Source organism: Lactuca serriola, chromosome 6 (assembly GCF_051521515.1).
Source record: "Lactuca serriola cultivar US96UC23 chromosome 6, Lser_US96UC23_V15, whole genome shotgun sequence".
Taxonomy (NCBI): domain Eukaryota; kingdom Viridiplantae; phylum Streptophyta; class Magnoliopsida; order Asterales; family Asteraceae; genus Lactuca; species Lactuca serriola.
In genome coordinates this window covers 91,988,838-92,005,863 of record NC_136413.1, presented here as the reverse complement: position 1 = coordinate 92,005,863, position 17,026 = coordinate 91,988,838, and the positions used below count along the sequence as shown (strand labels likewise).

The 17,026-nt window shown below is 39.8% G+C and overlaps 1 non-coding gene across 1 annotated transcript; it reads right to left on the bottom strand.

The window, feature by feature from the left end:
* Positions 1–1,050: 1,050 nt before the first annotated feature.
* LOC145060810 (small nucleolar RNA R71) lies at positions 1,051–1,157 on the bottom strand. The gene has a single exon (XR_013686993.1). It is a non-coding gene; the product is annotated as a small nucleolar RNA R71 (small nucleolar RNA).
* Positions 1,158–17,026: the final 15,869 nt, after the last annotated feature.

The window sequence follows — 17,026 nt, the reverse complement described above, 5'->3', positions numbered from 1 at the left end:
GTTCACTGCCTTTATGTGCTAAATTTATTAATAAAAAGTAGGAATAAAACAAGTGCATTTACACACATCAAGTTTTTGGTGCCGTTGCCGGGGAATGGTTCTAAATAATTAATCTAATCCGTATTTTTTTTCGATCCTTTGTGTGAGTTTACTGGCACAAAGTTAATTTATTGCAATTTAGTAGTTAGAAATTAGGCTTTAGCATTTGTTTTAGTTTTAAAATTAAGTTTAAAATTTCTTCAAAATTACACTGATACTCGCCGAGTGCAGTCGCACCTACTCGGCGAGTACAAGGGTATTTGGCAGATTAATTTTCGATTTTTTTAGTATACTTTTTTGTTCTTTTTACGTTTTTATCTTGTTTGTTTTAGGACTTTCATGACCAGAGGATCAAACACCCCGCTGGTACCCCTGTTTGAAGATCCTGAATCCGCAATGAAAAGTAACAAAGGAAAGGACGTGGAGAGCTCGAGTACACCAAAGAAGCCACCTTTGTCCAATTTGAAGACTGTTTTTGGGAAAAAGAAGAGAAGCAAATCAGGAGCATCCAGCGCTTCTTTAGTAATCGACAAACCGGTTAAGGAAGATATTGAGTACGAGACCGAGGAAGAAGAGTAGCCTACATACGATCACGAAACCGATTCCGAGGAAGAGTTAGCTATCACAATGGCTAACATTGATGAAATCCCCATGGGAGAATGGAAGAAGAGGATGCGCGATGACACTGGCCCGGGACTTGTGCAACCCGTAATTCCTGCGACTGCTACTTTCGAGCTAAAGGGTCATATCCTAACTTTACTTAAAGAAATACCTTTTTATGAAAAAGACCATGAAGATGCCTACAAGCATTTGGACGAAGTCAATGATGTAGCTGATTACTTCAATGTTCCAAATGTGCCCCGCGAGACTCAGCTACTTCGTATGCTTCCGGTGACATTCAAAGGTGCTGCAAAAGACTAGCTCAAGTCACTTCCCCCCGGATCAGTCACCACTTGGGCCAAGATGAAAGAAGAATTCATTGATCACTTTTGCCCACCTTCCAAGATAGCCAAGTGGAAGAAGGCCATTGCTAACTTTGAACAGCAAGCTGGAGAGTCGCTATATGAAGCATGGGAGAGGTACAAGAGCTTACTAAGAAACTGCCCACACCATGACCTAAACAGCCAACAAGAAGTCTCCATCTTCTATGATGGAGTCAATGTCACAACTAGGCAGTTACTAGACTCGCAAGGCCCGCTCACAAAGAAGCGGCCCCCGGTGATCAAAGAATTGATTGAAGAATTCTCTAAACACTCTAGAGAATACCACAACCCTAGACATGATGTCACTAGGGGAGCCGCTTATGCAGCTACTGAAGACTTATCTACGGTCATGGCTATGCTAAAAACAATGGATAGGAGGATGGATAAAATGGATCAAACGATCCATGCTATTCGGGTGGGTTGTGAAAACTGCAATGGGCCTCACCTCACTAGAGACTGTGATTTAGATGAGAATGGCAACAAGAAGGTGCAAGTTTGTTACTCAAGTGGAGACCGATATGATGAAGACTGGCGCAAACAAAAGAAAGAGTGGCTCCCTTATGAAGAGTACAAGAAAGCCAAGGAGGAAAGGTTTAGGCAAAAAGGGAGAGGGTTCTACCAAAAGGAGGAGCTGGTGCAAGAGAGGAAGCCAACCTTGGAAGAAATGCTCACCAAATTTGTAGTTGCTTCAGAAAAAAGACATAGTGATCATGATGCTGCAATTCAAGAAACAAGGACCATGCTCAGAAACCAGCAAGCATCTATCCACAATATAGAAGCACAACTTGGGCAACTTGCTCAACAAATCAACCAAAGGGCACCGGGCGAACTTCCTAGCAAAACTGAAAATAACCCACGAGGCGCGCACATAAACATAGTCACAACAAGAAGTGGGAAGATAATCACTCCCCTGGCACCTATTCAGACTGAGGCATCCAAGGAATCACAGAAGGAGGAGGCAGAAAAGCAAGCAGAAAAACAAAACATACAATCTGACAGCCCTACTCGTCGAGTACCACGTATGGACTCGTCGAGTACACCACCAAATCCCAACGAGCAGGTCCCTGAAAAGCTTTACCAGCCTCCAATGCCATACCCAACCCGAGCTAAGAAGGAGAAGCAGGAAGAGGAGTATTAGAAGTTTCTAGATCATATCAAGACTCTTCAAATCAACATACCCTTCATTGAAGCCGTCATGCAAATGCCCAAATATGCAAAGTTCCTTAAGGAACTTCTCACTAATAGAAGGAAGATGGAAGAAGTGAAGAAGGTAGTAATCAATGAAAACTGCTCAGCTGCTATGCTAAATAAGCTACCAAAGAAGAAAGGTGATCCGGGGAGTTTGACTTTACCTTGCCAATTTGGCAACTTGGCCACCATTCATGCCTTAGCCGATTCGGGAGCAAGTGTGAACCTAATGCCATATTCATTCTTTAAGAAGCTGGATCTCCCAGAACCAAGGCCAATTCGCATGGCAATTCACTTGGCAAACAAGACAGTCACCTTCCCAAGAGGCATATGCAAAGACATACTAGTCAAGGTGGACAAATTCGTCTTTCCCGCTGATTTTATCATTCTAGACATGGAGGCGGATCCACAAGTGCCAATCATCCTTGGAAGGCCCTTCCTCAACACGGCAAGTGCTATAGTAGACATGAGGGACTCGAAGCTCACCTTGCGGGTAGGAGAAGATTCAGTCACATTTGGGGTAGACCAAGCTATGAAGTATTCAAGGAACAGTGACGACAAGGCATTCTCAATTGATATGCTTGACGAATTATTGGAGGAATGCATAAGTGAAGATCCCAGCAAGTTCACAACTGATGATGAAGAATTTGATCCAGAAAAAGACTTAATGGAAATTGAAAGAGTGCTGGAAGAAGCAGATTATGAAGAATTGGTGAAGCAAACTGACAGTCCTACTCGTCGAGTAGGACCGATCTACTCACCGAGTTCCTCTTTAGAAAAGGCAGAAGTCGTGAATACAGCCACAAGCTCGCCGAGTACCCTACCTGCACTCGGCGAGTCCAACAGTCAGAACCAAAAATCGGAGCTCAAAACTTTACCAGAACATTTGGAGTATGCTTTCCTTGATGAAGGCAACCAAAAGCCTGTAATCATAGCTGCTGACCTGTCTAATTCTGAAAAGGAAGAACTCGTGCAAGTGTTGAAGAAGCGGAAGCGGGCCATAGCATGGAGCATCACCGACATCAAGGGAATAAGCCCATCTTATTGCTCCCACAAGATCAATCTTGAAGAAGGAGCAAAGCCAGTTGTACAACACCAAAGAAGGTTAAACCCAAATATGCAAGAAGTAGTCAAGAAAGAAGTGGTCAAACTCTTAGATGCAGGAATTATCTATTCCATTTCCGACAGTCCGTGGGTGAGTCCGGTCCAAGTGGTGCCCAAGAAAGGAGGGATGACGGTCATAACCAACGAAAAGAACGATCTAATTCCGACACGAACGGTAACCGGTTGGAGAGTGTGCATCGATTATCGAAATCTAAACGATGCCACTTGTAAAGACCATTTTCCCTTACCTTTTATTGATCAAATGTTAGAAAGACTATCGGGCCATAGCTACTGTTGCTTTCTAGATGGATTCTCGGGTTATTTTCAAATACCCATAGACCCAATGGACCAAGAAAATACCACATTCACTTGCCCAAGTGGGACTTTTGCTTATAGACACATGCCTTTTGGGATATGCAATGTACCCGCGACTTTTCAAAGGTGTATGACAGCCATATTCCACGATATGGTGGAAAAATTCATGGAAGTTTTTATGGATGACTTTTCTGTTTTTGGATCTTCTTTCCATGATTGTCTCACAAATCTTGACTTAATGCTTGCTAGGTGTGAAAAAACCGACTTGGTCCTCAATTGGGAGAAATGTCACTTTATGGTCAAGGAGGGTATAGTTTTGGGCCACAAGGTTTCCAAAATGGGAATTGAAGTGGATCGGGCAAAGATTGACACCATTGCCAAATTACACCCACCAACTAATGTGAAGGGCATTAGAAGTTTTCTAGGACACGCGGGTTTTTACCGGCGTTTCATAAAAGATTTTTCCAAAATAACTAGACCTCTAACACAATTACTACTAAAAGATGCACCATTTACTTTTACTAAAGAATGTTTTGAGGCATTTGAATGTTTAAAGGAAAAATTAACTAATGCCCGGATCATTATTGCACCAAATTGGAACTTACCCTTTGAGATTATGTGTGATGCTAGTGACTTTGCATTAGGAGTTGTCCTTGGTCAAAGGGTTGATAAGCACTTTCGACCCATATATTATGCTAGCAAGACTCTAAATCCAGCCCAAGAGAATTACACCACCACTGAAAAGGAATTATTAGATGTGGTGTATGCCTTTGACAAATTCCGCCCTTACTTGGTTTTATCCAAAACTACTGTTTTTACTGACCACTCGACTATCAAGTATTTGTTTGCAAAACAGGATGCCAAGCCAAGACTGATACGATAGGTGACATAGAGATACGAGACAAGAAGGGAATGGAGAATGTAGCAGCTGACCACTTGTCAAGGCTTGAAAACCCGCAATTGCAAGAAGATAAAGTTGGAGACGACTTCCCGGATGAGTACATTATGGTGACCGTGGGAGAAGAGCCATGGTTCGTAGATATAGCTAATTATTTAGCTACAAAATACATCCCGAAAGATTTTAGCAGTCAACAAAAGAATAAATTCTTTTCTGAATTAAAATATTACTTTTGGGATTAGCCATACCTCTTCTGGAGCTATGCGGATGGGATCATACGAAGATGCGTATTCGGGAAGGAAAGCCGGAAAATATTAGAGCATTGTCATAGCGGGCCCACGGGTGGACATCATGGAGCACACTACACTACAAAGAAGATCTTTGACATTTGGTTCTATTGGCCCACAATTTTTAAAGATGCAGCCCAATTTGTCAAAGAATGTGATGCTTGTCAAAGAGTGGGAAACATTTCATCTCGAAATGAAATGCCACAACATAGTATCCAAGTGTGCGAGGTGTTTGATGTGTTGGGAATCGACTTCATGGGACCATTTCCCATGTCTAAAGGAAACAAATACATATTAGTGGCGGTGGATTATGTATCCAAATGGGCGGAGGCACAAGCGTTACCAACAAATGACGGTCGGGTGGTGGTGCGGTTTTTAAAGAAATTATTTTCACGATTTGGAGTCCCGAAAGCCCTTATAAGTGACCGAGGCACACATTTTGCCAATGACCAATTGGAAAAGGTGTTAAAGAAATATGGGGTAACCCATAAGTTTTCCACATCGTACCATCCACAAACTAGTGGACAAACCGAAGTGACAAATCGAGCTTTAAAGCGAATTTTGGAGAAATCGGTGGGGAGCGATCGCAAGGAATGGTCGGATAAGCTAGATGATGCACTTTGGGCTTTTCGTACAACTTTCAAAACACCTATTGGTACTACACCATATAGGTTAGTTTATGGAAAGCAATGCCATTTGCCGGTGGAGCTAGAGCATAAGGCGTTTTGGGCTTTAAAGAGGTGTAACTTCAACATGGAGGAACTAAAGAGCAACCGGTTGATACAAATGAATGCTCTTGAGGAGCTGAGGAATGATGCATACTCTAGTTCATGGCTTTATAAACAGAAGACCAAGATGTGGCATGACAAAAGGATTAAAGAAAAAGAATTTCATGAAGGCCAAAAAGTGTTGCTCTTCAATTCACGACTAAAGCTTTTCTCGGGAAAACTCAAGTCAAGATGGGATGGTCCTTTTCTAGTGAAGACGGTGTTTTCACATGGTGCTATAGAGCTATTGTCAAGAGATGGCACGCCTTTCAAGGTCAATGGTCATAGGGTCAAAAAGTATGAAGAAGGAATCCCCTGGAATGAAGGAATGGAAGAGTTGCTGCTGCTGGAAGGGATTGCAACCACATAGAAAGGGAGGAGTCCAGCTAATGACTCCCTAAAAAGAAGCGCTTCTCGGGAGGCAACCCGAGTTTCAAGTTTGCATTTTCTTTCCTTTTCTTTATTTTCATTATTTTTTTCTTTTCTTCATCTACTTTTAAGAACATAACTGCTTGAGGGTAATGACTCCCTAAAAAGAAGCGCTTCTCGGGAAGCAACCCGAGTTTCAAGTTTGCATTTTCTTTCCTTTTCTTTATTTTCATTATTTTTTTTCTTTTCTTCATCTACTTTTAAGAACATAACTGCTTGAGGGTAAGCAATGCGTAGAGTGTGGGGTGGATGGCTTAAAAACATGAGAAAATACATTAATTTTTCAAAATTTTCACAATTTTTTCAATCTGCAAGGTTTACTCGCCGAGTAGGCACGTATACTCGGCGAGTACCTGCCCAAGTAGCCCAATAAAACGCGTAACGGCATTTATACTCGGCGAGTAGCCACTTTACACGGATGAGATATAAATCTGTAAAAAAGAGGGTTTTCACCCATTTAACCCCCATACTCGCCGTTCACAGCGATCTCTTAAGCAGCCCTGCGAATTTTGCGATTTCTTCAATTATCTTCGATTTTCCACTTAATCTTCATCATTCAAAGAAAAAGGTAACATCTTTACACTTTAAACTCATTAAAGGTTCAATCTTTATCATAGATTTGCCCCTATTTTGCTTGATTACGGATTTGGGGGTTTCCTCAATTTCTAGGGTTTTAATTTAGCCATGAATTAGGTAGTGTTAGGAGGAATTTCTTTTGGATTTATGGTTAGATAACTCATTACAACAAACCCCTGTGAAGAATTTGGAGTTTTGGATAGCCTATACATGTCCGGCACCGAACAGTTCCCGAAGTTCATCCTACTCGCCGAGTAGGTCGTGTACTCGGCGAGTAGATGACTATTCAGACCCAATTTCTTTGTTTTTAATTACTGGGTATTGTTTGTTTGCGTGTTTTTGATGTTTTTATGCAGGTATCATGGCCAGAAGGGGGCAGTCTTCTCGTGGAGGGAGCCAAAGTGATATCCCATGGCTTTCATTCCAACAAATCACTTCCAAGTCATCACAAACTAGGGCCAAAAACCGATTAGAGGCGCTCAAACAAAAGGAAATCCATTTACCAAACGCAGTTGACTGGGGGTGGTTGGGAAATGTGGGATTGGAGGAGGAGCTTACACCTTACTTGGTGAAGGAGTGCAGTTTGGGGTATACCACCATCACATGTGATGGTTGGTTACAACTATTCAAGATACAAAAGGTTGTATATGTCGAGTTGCGTTGGGAATTTTTTGCTACCATCTCATTCCGAGGTGGTAGTGAGTATTACAACCCCAACACAATTTCTTTTTCTTTGGGCGGGGAGCTGCGACAATGCAGCATTGCTGAGTTTTCTTGGAGACTGGACATTTATGACCAGAGCACGATGATGCCTGAAGACTTTGAAGCTTTTCTGGAAAACTGACATAAGGAACTCCCCGAGGCGGTGGTGGCCTCTACATGGTGGAACATGATCGCTAACCGGGTGTATATCCCTTCCACCTCTCAGGAAGGCCACATTCGCTTGCCAATCCACCGCCTCATTCACCGCTTCATGGCTAGCACCATCAACATGCGGAAGGATTGGGACAAGGTCCCAACCCTTGATATCTTCTATTTATGGAGTATTATTACTCCCGACGCTTTCTGCAATCTCCCCTATTGCATTGTCAAATTCCTTGCTGAAGGGGCGGTTAAGGAAAAAGTCAACTCAAAAATCAATGGAGGCATGTTTGTTACTAGGCTGGCGAAGTCGTTTGGGGTCCTAGATTTGCAACAAGTTAGGGAACTCACGGTTATCCACCCTCCACCATTCAACACTACACTATATAGGAGGGCACGGATAGTTGAGAAGTTTGGTGATTCATTCTCCATTCCACATGAAGACGAGCCGACAATTCCCGAGGAGCCGGGAAGGCGGGTCCGACAACATAGTGAGCGGGTACGAGAAGACCCACCGGTTATTCCGGTGGAGTAGGAAAATGATGGATGGAACCAATTGGAGTACCGACGCTACTTGGATGACATTGGACGAGGGTTGAATTATAATAATCAATCTTTTGAATACCTCTTCCAACAGATGCACATTGCCCCAAGACCCGGGCCCGACTATCCATACATTATGAGTTGGGACGAGAGAATGAGGAGAAGAGATGGAGAAGGAGGAAGTGGCGCGGGAGGAGTTGACATGAAAGATGAAGAATGAAGAGTTTTCTTTTATGTTTTGTGTTTATGATGTTTTGTTATGTTTTGAACAATTGTCAAACACTTGGATGATTTTTATTTTTGTTGGGATGGTTATTACTTTCACTTTTAGTTGTTTACTTTTCAGGGATAGAAGATTAGGAAGCATACTAAATTGTGAGGGTCAAGTAAGGAATGAGAGGTTTTCAAGAAAAGTATGGAGTCTTGTCCTTAGGATTGCGTCCGTGAGAGTCAAGAGTAATGGAGAGTGTTGCTGCTGAAGGAATTAGAGTGAGGGTCAGTGAAATTTTCAAGTTCAAAACCTGAGTCGAAAGGAATATCAGCTGGATCAGTTTTGGCAACACAGCGCCTACTCGCCGAGTGCACAAACTCTACTCGGCGAGTACATGGGATATTACACGATATACTACCAAGTCAAGAGATACTCCCCGAGTCCACGTAGCTACTCGCCGAGTAGATCTGCAATCTTCGATTTCCATAACTGCTTTGAGTACTTTCACTGCAGCATTTATCCACTTTTTGTCAAGAATTGTCACTGGAGATTTTCTAAGAAGCTTGTTCCGTGAAATTTTCGAGCTGTCAACCACACGAGACGCATGACACCCAAGCCATGGATGAGCTGTTCCCATGGCTAAAGTCAAGAGAAGAAGGAGCTGAAGAAGAGAGTATCAACCTATCGACTGCTACCCCAGGGGAGTTTGTTCCAATTCTTTCTATATTTACATTTTTATTATTTGCATAATATGCAATGAGGGCATTGCATAAAATAAGTGTGGGGTAGGGGGTTGGTCACATATTAGAAAATTTAGAATCTTAATTTAGGCTAATTTTAAAAAAATTGTTGCATACCAAAAATATTACTTAGGGACTTAATTTAGAAAATTTAGGTAAAAGCAAATTAGGATTCCATGTTAGAATTGTGTTGATGATTGCATGAAAACCCAAATGTTTAGTTGAGCCTATACACGTTCTATTGCATTTGTGGCTTCCTTATTCCAGTCAAATCATGAGACAAAAACACGACCCGCTCAGCCTGAGGGATGCAATATGTTTAGCAGCCTAAACCTAAAATGTATCCAGGAAAATTATTATCGTTAGCCAATAAAGGTTGAGGTTGAGCGCCCCTGCTTAAGCATGTAGGTTTATTGAGTGAAAAAAGTGAGGTACATGTAAAAAAAAGAATTGCAAGAAAAGTTGAAGAATTTTGGAGCAAATAAAGTGAAGATCAAAAGATCAAAATTCCAAGAAATTCAAAAAGTTGAAGATACCAAAAATCAAACAATAAAGGTGGTGAATTCAAAGAGATCAAAGATCAAATTATCAAGGAAGTGAAGAATTCAAAAGAGCTCCATAGTGGTATCGAAAAGTTGTAATTCTAGATTATGTATGCTTGGGTTGCTCAATTAAAAATACCTTGAGGGTAAAAGGTTTTCTGCGGATGGATTCGGAGGGTTGCATAAAATGAGTATAGTTCGGGGTGAGTGGGCGAATGTTTATGAGGATTATGAGTATTTGGAGTATGGGGGTACTTAGGACAATTTTAGACACAAATGCATGCGTTGCGGTCTTGGCATAATGGATGGGTTAGATTGGAATTGTCATATGTGATTCTAATATTTTTAAAATTCAGTTTTGCTTGGGGGCAAGCAAAAGTCAAGTGTGGGGTATTTTGATATGTGCATAATTAGTTAATTATTTAGCATACATTTTTATTCATTTTTAACTAATTATGTGAATAATATGGACAAAAGGTACTTAAAACTGTTTAAATTTTGTTTTCAGTCCAAAAGACATGCTTGGGAATGAAAGGGAACAAGGGGAAGCAATTAGAGACCAAAGAATGAAGATTGAGGGACAAAAGCTTACCTACTCGGCGAGTACACGACCCTACTCGGCGAGTACACGAGCCTACTCGGCGAGTCCATCAGAATATTCCAGAAGATAGACACGGCTCCTGATTTAAGACGGATAACTACGAGCCTACTCGGCGAGTTGGGTCTGCTACTCGCCGAGTACACCCTATTTTGAGATAGCTATAAAAACCGAGCCTTTATCCGATGGGACTACTTTCTTGCGTTTTTTTGAAGATCCAGCTGCGATTGAGAACCCTTGAAGGCACTGAGGAATTCTAATCTTCAACCTTTTGAAGAATTAAAGCAACTAGGTTAATCATTCCACTTAGCTTTAGGAATTGAGTATGTTTAGTCTAGCTAAACTTGTTTTTGTGTTTGTTTTTACTGCAACTATGAGCTAAGTACGTTTTTGTTTCTGTTTGGGGAATACCAAGGAACTCCTATGGTTTAATTCTTAGCTTTTGGTTAATTGTTTATTGGTGATCTATTAAATTAAGTTTGTTAAAGAACCTTATGCATTAATCACAATTATTTTCTATTAATTGGAAGACAATTAAGCTGCATGAACATCTCTTAGTTGTTAACCTCATATGTCTATGTGAACACTAAATCATATGCTTAGGAATAATGATTATGAAACTAAGATTAATGAGACAATAGTTAGATTAATGTGTGAGCTTGTTTGAGAAACCATCAAACAAGAGGTTAATTGAACCACTAAATTGATTAACCACTACAAATCTTATTTAATCCAAATTATTAATCTAGGGAATTAATTAGCTTAAACACTTGATCATTGCTTGAATTAATTAATTGTCTAAGGGTTAGGAGTAATGAACATGAACCTAACCACTATAATTGGTAGCCAATAACAATTAATCTGTCATAAATACAAAATAACCATAGGAGTGAATTGGTTGAACCTAAATAGAAACATCTTTATCAAATTGGGTGAATTAGTTGTTTGCTTTAGTTACTTAGTTAATTAAGTGTTTTATGGTGTGATTAAGTTTCTAGTCTTGTAAAACTAGAAGAAAAACCTTTTACTTTCATTAATTGCTTAGTTAAAATTAGCCATTAGTTTAATTTTCCGTTCCCTGAGTTCGATACCCTACTTACTCAACTATACCACTAAAAGACAGGTTCACTGCCTTTGTGTGCTAAATTTATTAATAAAAAGTAGGAATAAAACAAGTGCATTTACACACATCACGACCTATGACTCACCGTTCACAGCTCCATAACTTTGATATCGGTGCTCTTTAGGCTGCCCACAACATCCGACAGCGAGGTTATGGATGGCGGCTTTCGGCGACAGGTAGCAGCGGACCTGGTGGTGCTCGGAATCAACAAAGCCATCGACTGAGAAGGCTCCTCAAGTGGTGGCAGCGAGAGAAAATGCTTTCGGGTTAGGGTTAGATGGTGTGACGAGAGGGAATTGATGGCACATTTAATCCCGCTCCTTCCAAATTTCCATTCACTTTTGTCACATCTAGTCCCTCCTCACCAGATCTTCTTCAAACTAAGCCCCATAATTTACCCATTAGTCCCTGCCCCCAATAATCTATTCATTCTAAGTCCATAATTTACCATTTATACCCTGACTTCTGAAATTCCTTTCATAATAAGTCCAATACTTACCAAACACCCTCTGTCTTCTAAAATCTTTACAAAATAAATCATGAAATTAAACTTTAACCCCCGAAAGTCTAAAATATATCATTTGGCTCCCCAAAACTAGCTCCCCACTAAATAATACGGATTTAGGGTGACTATTCGTTCATCAATTTTTATCTATTTATTTATTAAAAAAAACAGGATGTTACATGATCTCTACTAGAAAAATCCCTACTTGAAAAGCACCAAAAACACTACACCACCTTCTTGGATCCTCACAAAAACTTCAAGAATGGAAACCATAATTATGAACTCACTTCAAAGGTACTTGGTGGCCACAAAGTAGGGTTGGTTGCTTGGTGACAAAAATGGAAAGTCCAGGTCGTTATAATTCACCGCAGCATGGTGGGTGGTTAGCTACGACATGGTGAAAGGTTTAGATCGCGACTGTCTTGTTGTATAGCTGCCACACCCGATCATTGGTTGGCCATGCCACGGAGGTCTGACCGTTCAATTTTGACCAGTTTGAATTTTAGTCAAAGTTGAGTAGAATTGGGTATTTTGACTAAGGGTTGGTTCCAATTTGTCATTAATTATCTTGCGTTAGCTATTCTGTTGCTGAGGTCGTTGTTGAGATTTTGTTATTTAGCCCATATGAGTTTTCTTTCTATAATATGTGTTACAATGTATATCCTTGCATGATCGAATATAGATGAGTAGTGGTATGATGGATATAGTATCTCTAGAATAGGTGATCGTTGTAGTAAATGTTGTAAGTATTGTATGTATTCATGTAAGATAGTTTGAGAACTCTAGATCTAGGCTTTTTTGTTTGTTCCTTATATGGTTGTGGCTTTAAAGTAGGATCATCTATTCTGTTGTCTATCTTATCTCTAATTACATACAACTATGAACTAATTTGGTGATCGTTTGTAGCATAGAGTGTAGTATGAGCCTGTTGTATGATGTGTACATGTTGTAGTGAGCTATGAGATAGGTGGACTAGTTTAGACAATTTCCTATGTTGTTGGATTGTTTATTTCTCTGTTTGTTATATATGTCAATATATATTGTGGTGAGTAAAAGGCGTCCATACTTTGTATGGTAGACCAAGATACTGTTGGATATAGTGTCTAATTCCATAACTTTATTTGCTATATACTTGACCCGACCCGACATGGTCCATTTGGGTTGCATGGAATTGCAATACTTGGATAGACTAAATGAGAGAAAACACTTGTGATTATTAATATATTATAAAGTTCTAATATATTAATAATAGTATTATTTAATTAGTGTTGATAAATTATTAATTTAGAATTAATTTGGTGATCAAAATGAGACTAATTAAATATATAGGGTTGATTATGACAATCATATAATCTTTTTATGGTGGATTTATGATCCATGGTTTATGGAGTTGGGTTATAACCATTTGGAGCTCCATGGATAGTTCATGGGAGTTACAAACCCATGGATCATTAGAAATGAAGAGTCACGACAATTAGGGGCGTTCATGTGTAAACCCTAATTGTGACAACACTATAAAAGGGACCCTATAGCTAGCAAAATCGGACTACTAGTGAGTTCTAAGAGGGCATAACCGATTTTTGAGTGCAAGTGTATTCTCTCAAGTTATTTCAAGCATTGTAGTGTTGTGTGAAGCATTTGAGGCACAACATTTGGGGTGCTAGGCTCACAAAGTCTTCTAGGAATCCAAGCAACAAGAAAGGTATGTACTTCTACTAGTTTTATATTATATATTCCCCATGTCATGCTAGTTAGGAAGTAAACCTTGAAAAATCAAATTTGCATGCATATTAGAGAAAACATAGATTCAAGGTTTATAGGGTTGCATGTACACCATAGGAGTGTTAGAATGCTAAAAAACCGTCAATGGTATCAGAGACAGGTTTGTTTTCTGTATATTTGATGCAAACTGCTTGAAAAATCGAAAAACTGTTCACTGTTCGACTAGACTCGCCGAGTGCAAAAGGAGAACTCGACGAGTCCAAGGCAAAGTTCATCCTAATCGTCGAGTAGGATCATGCACTCGATGAGTAGGTGCGTGTTGGGCAGTTTTCCGAGTTTTGTTGCTGGAAATGGGCTAGAATCATTATCCCAAAGTGTTTTGGACTTGTAAAATCTATTTTTCTAAGGGGTAATGATTATGTTAACCCATTTCAAATGACCATTATCAATTTTCAAGTTTTATATGTGTTAATATGATTTCTTGAAATTGTTTGATATGAATATTTGTTCTTATGAGTTTTAGAAGATCATAGGAATTGTGTGTAACCTACATGCTTATTTAATTAATGATCTTAATGCTAATGATGGTGTCCATAACTTGTCCTCAAGTTATGGATAACCAAAAGTCACTTCTTTAAAAGTTGTCATTAAAGAATAGGAGGTTTCATAAAATGAAGAGTCTTCAACTTTATAAACCATTAAAACTCATAAGTTACAAATTGAAGAGTCTTGAAATAGTTTCAAAACTTGCCCTCAAGTTTTGGAATTTGTAAAGTCTTACACTTTAATACTTTAATTCCAAATTAAACCTTAGTTTGTTAAAAGTTAAAAAAACAACACATATACTATCATTATAATCTTATTTATATAGATATGTATAAGAATAAGTCAATCTTACCGCAAGTAGGCCTCATTCACGAATCCGGTCTATAAGGGGGTATAAGGTTGTTGCCTATAAAATGGCAGCTTAATGGGTGTTCACTCTCACCCACCGCTTCCTTGACTGGTGGAGGGTCGTTAGCTGAACGGGTAGGATAGGACCTTAATCCTCATTAAAAGTATAATGAAATTATAAAGTAACTAAACCTTTATTAATTCCCAATCTTAGTTACTTTAGGAAAATGTGAAATAGGTGCTAACCCATGAAATTACACTTTGCACCTTGCCAAGTCGTTAGTGGAGCGTGTGTGGTTAACCGGCACACTAACAGGGACTAGTAAGAGTGGCAAAGGGCGACTTAAGTTTTATCATAGATTGGTGGAGCGCGTGTGGTTAACCGACACATCGATTAGGTGTTAAAATTAAGGGTACCAAGTTAATTTGCATGGTTATTCACACCTTGTTTGTGATCCTCAGCATCCCAGTCACAGACTTGAAAGGGCACAATTGAGATTCAAACATTCCATTGAAAGTTCAATGTATCTCAAAAGACCTAGGAGTTTCAAATCCAATTAAAACTTAATAATTTATTTCATTTATAATGGTGGAAATTGGTAAATCGTTATTTACCTACCATCAAATATTTCATAGCTTGGATTACGGTATCCCTCTTTCAAGTTATGAAATAGTTTGTGGGGTCCTAGCCTAATATTTCATTTGGGTGACTTATTAAGGATTCTTCATCTAATTAAACTTGTCCTTCTTTCTATCAGATGTCTTCCAACACTACTACTGGCTCAAACCCTACAGGCTCCTTTTCCCTCATGAACTTGTGTGGGAAAGTCAATTTTGATGGGTCTAACTTCAATGAATGGATTATTAACATCAGGATGATTACCCGCTATGAGAACAAGGAATATGTCCTCGATAAGGAGCTTAAGGTTATTAATGAGTCCGCTGCTACTCCTAAGGAGGTTGTGGAGTACACTGCACATGAGAGGGATGCTACCAAAGTGTCTTGCATCATGTTGGCTACCATGACTCCCGAACTCCAGAAATCCTATGAAGATGTCTACCCCTATGAGATGCACTTGGATCTGATGGATAGGTACCATCAGAGCGCGCATCAAGAGAGGTATGAAATCATCTCCTCCATGATAACGGCCAGGATGAAGGATGGTGAACCCATCACCGGTCACTTGCAGAAAATGCAAAGGTTCGTGGACCAGTTGTTGAAACTGAATGTGGACTTCCCTGAGGATTGGCGATTGACATCATTCTCCATTCCTTACCTCCAAGTTATGATCAGCTTTGGATGACTTATCATATGAACAAGGAGGAGGTCACACTTAGCAAACTTCAAGGACTTTTAAGGACCGCTAAAAGTGGCCTTAAAGGTAAGTCGGCTGTTACTTCTACTCCTACTCCTACAGCAGCCCCTGTTCTGGCAATTGGGGCAGGGAAAGGGGAAGAAGAGGAAGACCCCTTCGAAGGGTACCAAGGGAAAGTCCCTTGATGGCTCCTCTTCAAGTGGGACCAAGAAAGGTCTCATTCCTCCTTCTTCAAACCCAAAGGAAGCACAATGCTTCTACTACCATGAAAAGGGGCACTGGAAGCGAAGCTACCCCAAGTACCTGCAAGATGTAAAGGATGGGAAAGTTAAACCCACCCATGCAAGTATTTATACAATATTGTCTAATAACTCGTCTAATGCTAATTCTTGGGTGCTTGATACAGGTTGTGGTATTCACATTTATACTGATTTGCAGGGCCTAAGAAGAAGTGAGCAAGTGGAGCACATGAAGATAAACTTAGTCATGGGCAACAGGAAAGCATCACCTGTCACCAAGATAGGAGTTTATTCTTTATTGCTTAATAATGGGTTAATGTTAGATTTGAATAAATGTTATTACTCTCATGAAATGGCGAGAAATATTATTTCCTTTCATGGATTGTACAAACAAGGGTTTACATTTTCATTTGATAATAATAATGATGCTATTAATGTTTATTACAATGATGCATTTTACTTTAAAGCTTTACCTTGTGATGGTGTATATGAAGCTGTGAATGTTATAGACAATCTAGGAAATAATGGGTTGTATACTGATTCTTCAAATATCTTGGATAAAGCATCCTTGTGGCATTGTTGTCTTGGACATGTCAACAAGAAGCGCATAGGCCAACTCCAAAAGGCTGGAGTTTTGGAATCATTTGACCTAAAGTCGGATGATAGTTGCGAGTCTTGTTTACTTGGAAAAATGACAAAGTCACCCTTCACTGGTACTTGTGAGAGGGGTGAGGGTTTGTTGGACCTCATACACACAGATGTTTGTGGATCCTTCAAATCAGCCACAAGGGATGCTAATCGTTATTATTTGACTTTTACTGATGATTATAGTAGATATGGATATGTCTATTTAATCAAGCACAAGTCAGAGATTTTCGAAAGGTTTAAAGAGTTTAAACAGGAGGTTGAGAATCAATTGGGCAGGAACATTAAAATGCTTCGATTAGATCGTGGTGGTGAGTATCTTAGTACAAAGTTCCTCGATTATCTCAAGGAATGTGGGATCATCTCACAATTGACACCTCCTAGGACACCACAATTGAATGGTGTGGCTGAGAGGTGTAATCGAACCTTGTTGGATATGGTTCATTCCATACTGAGTCGAGCTTCGTTACCAATCTCATTATGGGGGTATGCCTTAGAGAC